The following is a 12,445-nucleotide window of genomic DNA, read 5'->3' on the forward strand; positions in this document are numbered from 1 at the left end:
CTGTACCGTTATGAAATTGTTATCATTTTTTTGTGACAGATAGAGCTTTATTTGGTGGTATTTAATCACCTCTGGGTTTTTTATTTTTTCTTAAACAAACCAAAAACCACTGAAAATTTTGAAAAAAAAAAGTTTTTTCTTAGTTTTTGTTATAAAATGTTGCAAATAATTGATTTTTCTCCTTCACTGATGTGAGCTAATGAGGCTGCAGTGACGGGCACTGATAGGCTGCACTGATGGACACTGATAGGTGGCACTGATGGGAACTGATGAGGAGGCACTGGTAGGTGGCACTGATGGGCATTGACAGGCATCACTGATGGGCACTGAAAGGCAGCACTCATATATGGCACTGATAGGCAGCAATGATAGGTGGCACTGATAGGCGGCACTGACTGGCACTGTTAGGTGGCACTGATAGGCAGCACTGATAGGCAGCACTGACTGGCACTGATAGGTGACACTGATTGGCAGCACTGATAGGTGGCACTGATTGGCATTGATAGGTGACACTGACTGGCACTGATGGGTGACACTGAAAGGCAGCTCAGATGGGCACTGTTATGTAGCATTGATGTGCACTGGTAGGCACTGATATGTGGCATTGATGTGGAACTGATGGGCACTAGCACGTGGCACTGTTGAGCACTGACAGCTGGCACTGATGGACACTGACAGGTGGCACTGCTGGGGCTACACTGAACATCAGGGCACATGTCCATGTACATGTCCCTCCACAGAATGCCGATTACCGGCTCTCCTCTCCTCTGTCAGCGTGACAGTTCGAGAGGAGAGAAATGCCGATAACCGACATTTCCCTATTGGACACAGCTGGTCACACGACAGAGCCGACATCTTCGGCTCTTTCTGTGAGAATGGGAGGACATCATATGACGTCCTTCCAGAATGAGGTTTCCTGGATCTGTGGTTTCCTGGATCCAGGAGACAGAGTTCCGGTTGGTAGTGCTGAATCTACGTGACCCTTGGTGGCCATCTTGGGTCAGAGGAGGTTTTGGAGTGCAATTTTGTGTGGATGGTGTAGGGACAGGTACCCTGTCTGTCACGGACAGTACTAGCGGTAGGGAATGGATTAGGATGAGGAGGGAAAATGTGGGTTCAGAACTACCAGGCCGTATTTTGTTCATCCTAACAGGTGCTGTCAGTTCGGCTTAAACCTGCTTCTCTGCACGCTGTTGGAATTTGTGATTGTTTCTGGTTGGGCTGCCTTCCCACTAGATTTGTTTTGAACCAGGGGCGGACTGACCATTCGAGCACTCGGGCACTGCCCGAGGGCCCGGGTTCAGTAGTGGGCCCCATAAAATGCCCCTGGTACCTTTTATAGGATTTTTGGGTGTGTTTTGAGTGTGAGCAAGGACACAGGGGCCCCATGATCCCCAATTGCCCGGGGGCCCCATGAGTTGTCAGTCTGCCCCTGTTTTGAACTATCTTTGCTTTACTTCAGTACAAGTTCTTTATATTGCACCTGGACTGTGTGTGTTATTGCAGCCACACCACACTGCACCCACCACTGGCCACTTTATTAGGTACACCTTGCTAGTATTGGGTTGTACCCCCTTTTGCCTTCAGAACTGCCTTAATTCTTCATGACATAGATTCAACAAGGTGTTGGAAACATTCCTCAGAGATTTTGAGCCATATTGACATGATAGCTTCATGCAGTTGCTGCAGATTTTTCAACTGAACATCCAAGAACCGTTGATGCAAGGCAGGATGGATCCATGCTTTCACATTGTTAATTGCAAATTCTGACCCCTCCATCTGAATGTCACAGCTGAAATCGAGACTCATCACACCAGGCAACGTTTTTTCACTCTTCTATTGTCCAATTTTGGTGAGCCTGTGTGAATTGTAGCCTGTATTTCCTGTTCTTAGCTGACAGGAGTGGCACCCGGTGTGGTCTTCTGCTGCCTATCCACTTCAAGGTTCAATGTGTTGTGCGCTCAGAGATGGAATTCTGCCTACCTTGCTTGTAATGAATAGTTATTTGAGTTACTGTCACCTTTCTATCATCTCAAACCAGTTTGCTTATTCACCTCTGACCTCTAACATCAACAAGGCATTTTCATCAACACAACTGCCGCTCACTGGATATTTTCTCTTTTTCTGACCATTATCTGTAAACCCTAGAGATGGTTGTGCATGAAAATCTTAGTAAATCAGCAGTTTTTTAAATACTCAGACCGTCCCGTCTGGCACCAACAACCATACCACATTCAAAGTCACTTAAATCTCTTTTATTCCCCGTTCTGATACTCGGTCGTCTTAATCATGTCTAAATGCCTAAATGCATTGAGTTGCTGCCTTGTGATTGGCTGATTAGCAATTTGTGTTAACAAGCAATTGAACAGGTGTACATAATAAAGTGGCTGACGAGTGTATATCTAGAGGTTTTGTTCCCGCTTTGTAGTGCTATGCAATGGCTGTGCATTACTGCAGCTTCTCACAATATGTCAGATGCCAGTCTATGTCTGCTGACCCACTGAAATCAATGCACTCCCTGCATGATTGACATCTAATCTCAGCACATGTCAAACAGAAAGCAGATCAATAGCACTGAGCCACATAGTGCTCATGACTATTCTCCACATTTCTACATTTAAAGCAGAAGCAAACCCAACCATATCATTGAATTTTACCTTATTACCCATCATGTTTTAATAATAAATGTTACCTATAATCATAATTTCCCTCATTTAGTCCAAACTAAGATTAAATATACTTCAGGTCACTCTAAGTCTCTATGCCGGAAGGCAGTGCACTCTTTCATAAGCTCCTTTTTTGGGCAGCCTCATGTGCTTTCCATTAATATATTGGGTGCGGTTGGTCAATGACAACTATAATAAAGCACAGTGTACAGCACATCCACATTCAGCATTGGTCCCAGCATCACAAACCTGAACAAATTGCATTTTAAAAATCAATGAAGCTATGTAGAGAGTATACCTGTTAACAGTTTAGGGCATTCAAAACATATGAAGCTGCCTGCTGATTTATTATTTTTGTGCTCAGCATTTGTATTGTTAGATAAACATGATTCATATATACTTTCAGTTACCTACAGCAAACACTGTCTAGAGAAGTTAAATAAAACTGCAGATTTGGCTGGGTTTGGCAACCATTCCCACATCGTTAAATGACATAGTGTACAAAAGCTGTCCTATCACAACTCCCTAGGGAAATAAGGACCAGATGTATGAGCTGGCAATCCCATTCCAGCTGACAAAGGTAGGGGCTGTTAATTATATTTTTATGAGTATCTTTAGAAGCATCTCTAAAGTAACCAATTTTCCTATTGAGGTTTTAACATTAAAAAGATATTTGCGAAAACTCTGGTCCACTAATTCTAAATTCACCCAACTGATCCTTGATGAATTGCCTATGATTATTTTCTGAACGACTTCCTGGTACAAATATAAATGTTATTAGTAAGGGACTTTATAGAGTTAAATTGTGTTTGCAATTGAAAAAAAAATTAAAGAAACCTTACCTCCCTATTGAGATTATATTCATTCTGAAATTTGTTTTACTATAATACATACAGTAAATAAAAGGGTCTTGGGGATATTGCAAATATATGAAGCTGACAGTACAGCTATGTACCTGTGTCACATCAAAAGAGTAGCACCAGCAGCATTATGTGGACTGGGAGGCTGACAATAAGGAAGAAAACTTGAATTTGTATAGTTATATTTTCTGTGCATGGGCATGCAGTGTGGTTGAGAGTCTGTTGACAGTGGTTACCTTGCATTTAAAAAAAATGTACAGCAACCCATGGGTCATTATGTGACACCAATGGACAGTAACAGTGTCACTATCACTCCATGATTGGAAGAACTCAAATTCAATAAATGAAAGGTGTGGGCCAGGGGGGAAGAAAAGAACTTTATGTGCTAGACATTTTTCAGCCAGAAAAGGAGGGGGACTCTAGCCAATTTGCTGTAGCTTCTCATGCAAAATTTGAGAAGTTCATAGTGTGTAGTAAAATCAGAATAAGTAATTCAGTACACAAAAGAAACCTGTACAGGTGTGCAAGCCAAATGGTAGGACTGGAGTTCAGTTTTTAGTTTTTGTTGATGTCTTGGTCTCTGCTCGGAAGATTCTCCCCTATGTTGGTTAAGGTGACCGTTGTTGCTATGACTAAATTTAAGGGTAAATCCTATATCCTGCATTAGAGAAAGAGGTGCTGGGAAGCCTTCCAACAGGAACAAATGTTTTATGACACTGTCTATGATAGGACTTCACCTTACTTTGTAGTGATTTCTCCAAGACAGGTAATGAAATGAAATCTCCCCACTGGGAATCGGACAACAAAAAAAACTTTATAGAGATTTAGCCTTTACTTTTCTATCCAAAACTAAATTAAAAAGTCTTGGCTATATATACACTGCTGTAAGGTCAGTCATAATATTAGTTCACCAATTCAGGTAATGCTCCAAAATGCCCCTTTAAAGATCATCACTCACAGGGGTGTACGTTGGAAAGGTAAAGAAGGATAGTATTTAACACGATACACACATTTTTCACAGTGCTTTCTGAAAACAGTTTTTGCAGTTCTTTTTTGATTGTGCCTGAGCAGCTTCATGGGTTCTTGAAGTATTAGTTGCTCTGCTTAGTTTAACTAGTTCAGCTCTTTAGAAGCATGTAGTACGTCCAAACAGTGAATGGTAAAGCACAAGGTGATGGCTGTAGTAGCAGCTATCAGCTTGTTCTTGTTTTCCTCATATGGCTGTAAAGTGAAAGTGGTTGCTTGCTGTATCACTTTCACAGTGCTCTTGGCATGGTCCCCCCATGGACCTTACACCCCCCCCTTAACATGTTTCTTGCTCTTACCGGGATCCCAGGACCACGATAGAGGGCTTCAAAATGTCAGGAGGAAGGGATATACATTCTTCAATCTCTTCTGCCTGGAATGAAACCAGGAGCATCAATGATTTTGTCACCTCTAGTTTAATAGCCGTCATTTGCTAGTTGATACAGCCATGGAAGCATATAACCAAGCATATCTCTGCTTGGTTAGATGCCTTGGAGGGTGGTGGATTATATCCCAATGTATCCATGAAGACTACCTGTCACCCATGCAATACTATCACATGGGGGTTTGTTAAAGTAATAGTAAACTTTTTGTATGTAAAATCCACTGACATGCAGGGTCTCTTCTGTCATAAATGCCCCCCTTGCCTGTCAGTGTCCCCCTTGCCTGGCTGTAGCTCAGTCATTCAAGTGGCCAAAGATCTGAAACCCAGAAGAAAGAAGGGGTGAAGTTGGAAGTGTAGGGGGAGCCATGACAGCACTGCACAAGAGGGCTACATTAGCAGGTAAGTCTGTCATAATGTGCTAGTATGCAGTACCTACTAGTATATTATAATTTAAAACTGCAGGGGGACCACATTTTTTATTTTTAGGAAACAAGTTTACTACCGCTTTAGAGCATTGCTTATGAAGATTTTTGGGTACCATTGGTTTTTGCAATTATGGGACACAAGCACATTTAATACTTGGAATGTTTGGTATCCATTTACTTGATGCAACCCTATCATTTATATATTACCAAAAATGGGTATAGTGTTTGTGTGTGCTAAAATTCATTATATTACATTTTGTCCTGAAAGTATACAAAAAGGTGCAACATAATAAACTGCAACTACTATCTTTTTATTCTACAGGGTCTCTGCATGTTCTGGGGGTCCCAAATACAATTTTGTCACAAATCCTTTTACCATGTTAGAGGTTCAGGTCTGTTGCAAACCTTTCAATAGGGTCAGGTATACTTTACACTCTGGTATAGGATTTGTTACAAAATTGTGTTTCCTTTTGGTGTACATTATTGGTGGGGTTTTAGTAATGGCTCTAAACTGTCTGCTCCCCTCTTTGGACATGCCTATGTGTGTGTTGTAAATATCTCTGTCTTTTCCTTTAAATCATAGTAGGAAACACTGTATTTTTCTTCCTCTTCTTTTACGGTAAGAAGACCTTGAAAGTGACATCATGTTCCTCTGCACAATTTTCACTGTCCACATTCATGCTGGGTGGTTGCATGGGAGCAATCTTTATTTTGTATGAGGAGAGTGGGTGTTAACCTAAATGGTGGCTTGTGCTGCAGTTATTCAATTTTAGCACCAGGCAATGTTCTGTTTTGTTTTCTGCGCTTAGCATCTGGAGACATCTGTATACTCAACATCTACCATTCGACATTCACCACCCTAATATTTACATTGTTAACTTCAATGTGTTCTTATTATTTGTTAAAATCTTTTTTTTTTCTGAAACATTATCTCCCTTGGTTAGTCTATTGAAGTAGCTCTAAGCACATCCTATGTATATTACTTGCCTTTTATTAAAGGTATTTTTGCTACTTAGTAATTGAAAATATAATGTCTATTGCCAATCAATTAGCATTGCTAGATTTTACTAAATACGTTTAAAATGTGGCTTTTATTTTTTTCTTTCCTTTTTTCAATCTTTATTGTCACAGATATAGCAAGGTTTAGACAAGGTTAGATTTATTGTCAGCAAGGATGGGACTATGGGGACTAGGAGTTAAAAGGCCAAGTAGAGGACTAGGGTTAACATCCTAGTTAAAAACCTGAACTCTGAAAATAAAGTGACCACTAACAGGCTGAAAAACACGCCATTTAAAGGTTTATGTTTCACAAAATTACAAAATTAAAGCTTTGCATATAGCAACCAGACTGGGGAAGTTTTCATTCAGTGTTTTGGGGAAAGCCCAGTTCTGAAAAAAGTAGTCACTAAAATAAATTATACTACAGTTATACTTTATTCAACATTCTTTTTTTTCTCATTTCTATTTGTTATTTAAAGCTGAAAGATTTCTATATAGGCTACAATATTTAGACTGCACAGAGCTGCTTAAAGAATGGCCATGAGCGAGATGAGATCAGAGAATATTACAAAGGAATTTAGCGAAAGGTCAAGTGGCCTGCAAAGCATAACCTGCATGTTTTTGGTGGAATTTGTACTTTATGTACATTCATCTAACCATATTACAAAAGATGAATAGACATTATTTGGGAGATATCAGTTTCTCTAAGACCACCTCAACTTCTGAAGTGCAAAGTTTTTAATACAATGGTCCTTGACAGATAACCAGTAGGATTATAATTTAGAGGGGACTACTAGGGTTTTATTTATTCATGCTGAGGACATTAGAGCCTTCCTACAACAGAACCTATTATGTCTAATTCCATTACATATCGTATAAATAAAGGGCATTGTTCCTTATTTTGAGAAAGTTGACAGAGCTATGCAAATTATCCCTTTATTCCCCTTGGGCAACTGTACATCCAGAACTGCTGGTGGATAACACAAATATAGCTTGAAAACCATGGCTTCTATGGAAACAGATTATGGTGCAGTAGGCCAAAAGGAATCAAAAATCTATCCACTAAATCGGCTTCAAGCATAAGAAAATATTCTTGGAACATGAGGTATTCACATGTCTCATTCCATCACAAAGTTAAAAAGTAAGGGGTGTCCGGAAAATCAAGTACATGGCCACTCCTGAAGATCTGCTAATGCACCTTCCACAGCGCTGGTCATGTCACACCAGGAAAATCCAAGCAGTTAAGCAATCGCATAATATCATATAAAAGAGGAATGAGAATCACCCATAGTGCAATAGCTAAAAACACCAGTATAGAAATAGCAATATACAGTGTTTCACAAAAGCTCCATCAGTCACTCTAGTGGGTTTGATGATGTCACCACAGTAGTTCTTCACATTATTAATGAATGCACATTAATTATTTTTATTCATTTATGAATTGATTAATATCTATAATATTTATTTATATTTTTTGTACACATTGATTGACAGCGCTACACAATTTCAATATTTAATTTGAATAATGTTTATATGAGTTTCTTGGTATTTTAGTTAACTCTGTCCCATCTGGTCTGGGATTCTATAGCTAATTTTAGCTCTGGGCTCAGAAATGAAGGTGGCCTCAAAAAAGCAGAGATTTCCATAATTTACACTTTTATGTTAAACACTTTTTTATAATACATGCTATTGCCTTATCCTCTCTTGTATCAATGTTTGAAGCAGAATTCCATAAAAAAATAACACAATTAAAACTTATAGCCCATTAAAATATTGCTTTTTTTTTGCAATATCCATCATTTGCATTCAATCCAGATGTTTCTCCATGCAGTACTCTTTTTCTGCCACTAGTTATCCTCAGTTTGATGGCCAGCATCATCCAACCCATTCCTCTGAGCCCAGGTCATTCTTACCTGCCCCAGCCTGTTATTGGCCAGCGAAATAATAAGCAGCACGTTAATAAGCTCATCTCCCTGCCTCTCTGCTTTCTCTTTCTATCAGTATGCTTCTTGTCAGCACATGAACTGATTGGCTTCTAGTACTCTCTCACTTCAGCTCAAAGGGACTACAAGAGGATGAAAAATTCAAGTACTGACACTGCTTGCATTTGAAAAATACCTTTACTGATGCATTAATGATTACAAAATGGCATTTATTTGTGACTTTTGTATGTGCCTGGAGTTGCAGTGCGACTGGTGTGCGTTGGTATGAACAGTGCTGATACGCTGATCCCTTCTCTTTTTTTGTCTGAGCTTTGCTGGAATGTCAAAGTGAATGCTCTTTTTGCACAGTAGCATTGAGATGCCGTTGTTTCCATCACAGCCTGCTCACTGGAAAAAGGTACTGCATTCAGTACCTTTTCAGCGTACACCACTGTATGCAGTCTACAGTCTCAGCTGTAGTATGTATACATAGACATTTCTACATCTGTAACTTGGGAGTACCGAAAACGTGGATATCCAGTTTATATAACTCTATAATATCTTTAATTTGTTGTGATTTCATTATAAAAATTGTGACCGCACAATGCTGACATAATCTTCTTTAGCATGTCATATTAGTTCTACTAATGTACAAGATATTTGTCATATTTATTTAACACTATTTTCAGAATTTTATTCTGTATAACTTCCTCCCTCTGATATACTAACAAATAAATCACAAATGTCATTCTGATATGATTTGGATTTTCCATAGTGGCTTTTACAACATTCACATTGTACTACCTTTTGTGTAACAGGAAGAAATCAAGGAAACCTTTAGACATTATTTGGCGGAAAAGAAAACCCTGAGAAAACCTGAACCAGCACTTATTACTAAGCAGACCTCAGGCAGCCAGTAGAATTGTGGGACAGAAGAAGGTGGAGAGTTCTACGTACAATGTGTGTCATTTACATTGCTGGTATTTAAAGGAAGTAAAATCTGCATTTGTTAACCGGTCACAGTGACAAGACCAGGACCTGCATATAAAACAGTAAGTAACATATTTCATTACTTGTTTGTGGGCTTACGTGTTGCACAATCACTGAATTCTTTCCTATTACTGCTGAGATTGGAATATCAGAGTGTAATGCAATAGTGAATCATGCTTAGAAACAGAGCCCTTGTACTCTGATAATAGTTCTAAATCACAGTTTAAATGCTTTTTCTAGACTGCTCAGATCATTTTTTTACAAGAATAATTCCCTATTTATAAACATGTTAATGCTTAAAGTGTAATTGTGGATAAAATAAAAAAATGACATATATGGTACAGTCTGTAACTAGCATTAAAGTGGAAATAAACCAGTGAAAAAAACAATTGTGAACAGGCCAGATCTTTATTGTAGAGGAAACATGTTTTATCTCTTCTACAACAAATTAAAGGCACCTTTGATATGCACAATGAGCTGCGCATACGCTGCCCAGGTTGCATTCTCGGTATAGTGTTTGGGTGCCGGGATGAATGAACTACTGCACATGTACAGGAGTTGCGTCATCCTGCGCCAGCCAATCAAGACAGCCAAAGACCAGGCACGGGGGAGATGAGGAGAAGATGCTAGCACTGGGGAGAGACTTCAAATCGTCAGAGGCGAGGAGAGTATTTGCCAAAAATGTTTTTTGCTTTTAGGCCCATTTTTACGTGGGCATAGCCGCTGACTTACGATCTGTGGTTGATGGCTTTTTCACTAATAGCTGACCTACTGTTAGCAAGTGATCAGGAGGTGCTATGCTGCCTCCTGCATGCCTGTTTGGAGAGGGATTTCTCTCTCTTCAATATGCAACAGTCGCATCTAGTGAATAAGGTGACAGTGTAGCACTAATCACTGTTACAGGGTGTGTTGGCAGGAAGGATCACCTGTCAAACACAACGTGCCCCACATTTTTGGCATGACACAAATCACAGTATCGCACCTGCAACAATGCGGACAGGGGCGTTCGGCGACCTTTGCCATTTTTTTTGGGAGGTGGCTGAGGTGCAATAAAAATCCACCTCAACCACCTGGATTTGCCACACGAAAATGCCAATGTTAACATTATTTTTCCAAGTCCTCTCTAACATTTCCTGTTGATTCTGCCAGTAAGTTTATTATATCTCAACTTTGTTTAACAGAAGAAGCTGTCCGGCAAAAGTGGAAGTTAGAGGGTAGAGACAAGCCATTTACCACTGACAGGGGTGCTTACAGTGGTCAGCTTTTATTCTTATGATTAAATGTTAAACCATAAGAGCAAACAATTTTTGCTGTAACTGATTAAAAAGTGTTAGCTGGGAATAGTCTTTAAATTTTTAGTCACTAGGGATAAGCTCCCAGTTTTGGTCCACCCCCACCCCACCCCCATCCCCCCGACACCATACCATTAACCAGTGTGCTGGCAAGGAAAGGGTGGGAAGGGATGAGCGTGCAGCACCCTGAAATCATACCAGGCTACATGCCCTCAACTGCCCTCTTATTAATACCTTGTCATCCAGTCCTCGTCGTCTCTTCTCTACTTTTAACTCTCTACTTTCTCCACCTCCACCCAGTACCTTTCTCACTGCTCACGAGATTGCAAATCATTTCAAAAACAAGATTGATGCAATTCGTAGGGGCATCGCCACTGCACAGACATCCATCCCACTTAGCATACCTTATACTAAACCTCCCTCAACACTTTCCTCTTTTGACCTTGCTACTACCGAAGAGGTCACTAAGCTTTTCTTAGAAGCCCATCTCACTACCTGCCCCATGGATCCTGTGCCCTCACAACTACTACGGTCACCCTCTTCTTCCATGCTATGCTCCCTCGCTCACATCTTCAATCTTTCCCTACTTAAGACCCATCTCCCTGCTGCCATTTACCTCTAAACTCCTAGAACGCTTAGTCTACAATCGCCTGAGTTCCCACCTCACCGACAACAACCTTCTTGACCCTTTACAGTCTGGCTTTTGCTCACTACACTCCAGTGAAACTGCCCTACTAAAACTCGCTAATGATCTACTAACAGCTAAAACCAATGGCCACTACTCCGTACTCTCCCTACTTGACCTTTCTGCGGCTTTTGACATGGTTGACCACCCCCTCCTCCTCAAAAAACTCCACTCTCTTGGTCTCAGAGACTCTGCTCTCTCCTGGTTCTCCTCCTACCTATCGCAGCGCTCCTTCAGCGTCACTTATAACGCTGCCTCCTCCTCTTCACTCCCTTTTTCTGTAGGGGTCCCTCAAGGTTCTGTCCTTGGACCCTTTCTCTTCTCCATCTACACTTCCTCCCTTGGTCACTTGATAAACTCCCATGGCTTTAAGTACCATCTCTATGCTGATAACACACAAATCTATCTTTCTACCCCTCACCTCACCCCTTCAGTCTCCTCTCGCATTACTAACCTACTAAACGACATATCGGCATGGATGTCACTCCACTTCCTCAAACTCAATCTTTCCAAAACTGAGCTCTTAGTATTCCCTCCAGCCCGTGCCCCCTCCCCTGACTTCTCCATCAAGATCAATAACACAATCATCAGTCCCTCCCCTCATGCCAGGGTACTAGGTGTAATCCTAGACTCCCATCTGTCCTTTCACCCCAAAATCCAATCACTGTCCAAATCTTGTAGACTTCACCTCCACAACATCTCCAAGATATGCCCGTTCCTAACCTCGGAAACCACTAAGCAACTTATTCACTCCCTTGTTATATCTCTCCTTGACTATTACAACTCCCATTGGCCTACCGAATCGCAGGCTATCCCCTCTTCAGTCTATCATGAATGCTGCTGCCAGACTTATCCACCTTACTAACCGTTCTGTATCTGCCACCCCTCTCTGCCAATCCCTCCACTGGCTTCCCATTGCCCAACGGATAAAATTCAAAACATTAACAATAACGTATAAAGCCATTTATAACTCTGAAATTACATCAACGATCTTGTCTCTAAATATCACCCAAGCTGTACTCTCCGCGCTTCGCAAGACCTCCTGCTCTCTAGCTCCCTTGTCTTCTCCTCCCATGTTCGTCTCCAGGACTTTTCCAGAGCTTCCCCCATCCTCTGGAACTCTCTACCCCAATTTATCAAACTATCGCCTACTCTGCTCACTTTTAGGCGATCTCTGAAAACCTATCTCTTCAGG

The 12,445-nt window shown here is 40.8% G+C and overlaps 1 protein-coding gene across 1 annotated transcript in view; it reads left to right on the forward strand.

Annotated features, from left to right (window-relative positions):
- The first annotated feature begins 9,224 nt into the window (after window positions 1–9,224).
- The window catches only part of LACC1 (laccase domain multifunctional purine nucleosidase 1), a 46,051-nt gene continuing 42,830 nt past the window's right edge, over window positions 9,225–12,445 (forward strand). Inside the window, exon 1 of the mRNA XM_089668842.1 lies at window positions 9,225–9,335. The gene's annotated coding sequence lies outside the window, so the exon portion shown is untranslated. The remainder of the gene's footprint in view (window positions 9,336–12,445) is intronic.

The sequence above is a fragment of the Staurois parvus genome, unplaced genomic scaffold, assembly GCF_062004578.1.
Source record: "Staurois parvus isolate SC_StPar_1 unplaced genomic scaffold, SC_StPar_1.0 ptg000064l, whole genome shotgun sequence".
NCBI lineage: Eukaryota > Metazoa > Chordata > Amphibia > Anura > Ranidae > Staurois > Staurois parvus.